Below are 3,234 nucleotides of genomic sequence, written 5' to 3' on the forward strand. Positions count from 1 at the left end.
GTTTTGGATCAGGCAGATCCAGCTTTTTAAAGATCGACAACGGCATCAGATTAATGCTTGCTCCCAAATCGCAAAGGCACTTGTCAAAAGTTATATTGCCAATGGTGCAAGGAATGGTGAAGCTTCCTGGATCTTTCAGTTTTGGTGGTAACTTTTGTTGCAGAACTGCGCTGTATTCTTCCGTGAGAGCAACGGCTTCAAGGTCATCCAGTTTCACCTTCCTTGAAAGAATAGTCTTCATAAACTTCGCATAACTAGGCATTTGTTCCAGAGCCTCAGCGAAAGGTATATTGATGTGAAGTTTCTTGAACACCTCCAGAAACTTCCCGAACTGTCTATCCAGCTTTTGTTGCTGCAATCTCTTAGGAAAAGGTGGTGGAGGATAGAGTTGTTTCTCCCCTGTATTAGCCTCAGGCAGAGTGTGTTCAACAGTAGTCTTCCTTGGTTCCGCCGCTTTCTCCCTTTGCTTAGATTCTTCATCTCTAACTTCAGCTTCGACTTCTTTTGCCTTTTCAGCATCAGCTACTTTTCCAGACCTTAAGGTAATAGCCTTGACTTGCTCTTTAGCTTCCTTCCTGCCTGGTACTTTCGTGTCACTGGGAAGAGTGCCAGGTTGACGATTGAGCACTGCATTGGCTAATTGACCGATTTGATTTTCCAAGGTCTTGATAGAAACCGCCTGAGTCTTGCACAACAGCTTAAGTTCCTCAAAATCAGCACTAGTAGGTGCAGCTGCACTTCCCTGTTGAGGATATGATTGCCTTGTAGTATACTGCTGTGGTTGCTGGAATCCAGGTGGGTTAAACTGTTTACTCACTCCTTGCTGATATTTTGGCTGAATAGCATTCTGATTATTCCCCCAGCTGAAATTTGGATGATTTCTGTTGTTAGGATGATAGGTCGCTGGCACAGGCTGCTGTTGTCGCTGATAATTATTCACATACTGAACAGATTTGTTGACAAGAGAACACTGATCCGTAGCATGAGAACCTGCACAAAGCTCACAAACCATAGCTATTTGATTAACTCCATACGTAGCCAAAGAATCAACCTTCATTGATAGCGCTTGGAGCTGGGCTGCAATAGCGGTGGCTACATCAACTTCCAGAATACCTGCTACCTTGCCTGACGTCATCCTCTGAGTTGGGTTTTGATGCTCATTTGCAGCCATCGTCTCGATAAGATTATTCGCCTCAGTATAGCTTTTAGCCCATAAGGCGCCTCCAGCTGCTGCATCGAGCATGGGCCGAGATTGGGCCCCCAAACCATTATAAAAACCAGTGATTACCATCCAATCCGGCATTCCATGATGTGGACATTTTCTCAACATTTCCTTGTAGCGTTCCCAAGCCTCGCACATAGATTCTGTAGGTTGCTGCGCAAACTTAGTAAGAGCACTCCTCATAGCAGCAGTCTTTGCCATTGGATAAAACTTCACCAGAAACTTTTGCGCAAGATCTTGCCACGTAGTGATTGACCCAGCTGGTTCAGAATGTAACCAGTCTTTAGCCTTATCCCTCAGTGAGAATGGGAAAAGCCTCAACTTGATAGCCTCATCAGTCACGCCATTATACTTAAAAGTGCTGCAGATCTCGACAAAATTCCTTATGTGCATGTTGGGGTCTTCAGTTGTCGCTCCTCCAAAAGAAACAGAATTCTGCACCATCTGAATAGTGCCCGGCTTGATTTCAAAGGTGTTAGCTTGAATAGCCGGATGAAGGATGCTTGACTAAATGTCATCAATTTTAGGCCGAGAAAAATCCATAAGAGCTGGATCAGCTTGAACAATACGATCTCCCATGTTTACTGGTTCTTTCTGCTCAGTTCCTAAATCCGAATCCTCAAAATCTAACTTCTCCGGTGTATCAAGAACTTCATCTTTCTCCTCAGCTGTATCTAAGGTCCTCTTGCGAGCACGAGAACGAGTTTGCATAAACGTTTGCTAAAGTACCTGAAACACAACCGAAAAGAGTAATTAACTACTACATCCTAATCACTGAGTCCTAATGACTAATGATGGTAAGTACATAAACTAAACAAATACGCCGAGTCCCCGGCAGCGGCGCCAAAAACTTGTTAGGGCGAAATCACGCACTAATATTCACGCAAGTATACGCGTTCGCAAGTAATATAGAATACTTTCTAGTTCGTTCTCTCAGAGACTCAGACTAATTTATTGTCTAATTTAACTCACTCACCAATGTATGACTACTTCTCAATGTTAAGATAATAACACTTAAAATTGTTTATTAAATATTAACTATAATTAAATACTTAATTAACCACTTAACTAACACTTCAATTTATCAATAATAAAACACTCATGAGATCACAACTTCATTATTACTTCCTTCTATAGCCATTGTTATTACCTTTAGCATGTGACAGTGATGATATTAATCGAATAACACAAAACTGATAAAAGCCAACTTTCATTGTACTAATACCATTCTACCAAACATCCACAATTAAGATAGAAGTTGAATAGTCATCAATTATGTTGAGTTCCTATATGTCTACAGAAATTGACAACACAACGATTTAAGCACAAGTTATTCCTTTTTGATTACATAGGGCAAATAAAACTGTTAGAGTTACCCACTAATCATGCACAACGTACATGAACCTATGCTAGCATGGCAAGTTCTAAATCTCAAGATCCACCGTCGCTTCACAAGAGATTAACACCCTATCTTATATGTTCGCGACGCACATAAGACGAATACGCACAACAAATACTAGATATCATGCAATCATCACATATTAAAGTATTAAACAATTAACTAAAGAATTCCATAATAAATCCGTTGCAACCCCATGATCACGATTAGCCCATAATAGAACTTATCGCCATCATGGGTTCATATGAAATCATGATAAACAAACACAAGAAAATAATAACTAAACTGATTATATTAAAACAGAGTACGTCACAAGAGTAAATAAGTCAAAGCAAGAAAACTAGCATCCAACGTTACAACAAAACAAGAATCACAAAAATATATGCTTCCTCTTCGTTGCTGTGTGCTAAATCGGTCTTCTTCCTTATCTCCTTCGCTTCTTGCAAAACACAATCTAAAACATAATCTCCTCTTAATACTCTGTGAAAAACGTCTCAAATCTACCTATATAATAGTCCCATAAAACTCAGATTACATAGAAGTTGGAATCCAAACAGAAGTAGAAGTCTAAAATAATATATCTTTTTCCCCGACCCTGCGCGGCCGCTCAGCA

The 3,234-nt window shown here is 40.3% G+C and overlaps 1 non-coding gene across 1 annotated transcript; it reads left to right on the forward strand.

Moving 5' to 3' along the window:
- The first annotated feature begins 1,301 nt into the window (after positions 1 to 1,301).
- On the forward strand, positions 1,302 to 1,408 carry LOC141675448 (small nucleolar RNA R71). Its single transcript, XR_012556101.1, has one exon. It is a non-coding gene; the product is annotated as a small nucleolar RNA R71 (small nucleolar RNA).
- The last annotated feature ends 1,826 nt before the right edge of the window (positions 1,409 to 3,234 follow it).

This window comes from Apium graveolens, chromosome 7 (assembly GCF_009905375.1).
Source record: "Apium graveolens cultivar Ventura chromosome 7, ASM990537v1, whole genome shotgun sequence".
Classification (NCBI taxonomy): Eukaryota; Viridiplantae; Streptophyta; class Magnoliopsida; order Apiales; family Apiaceae; genus Apium; species Apium graveolens.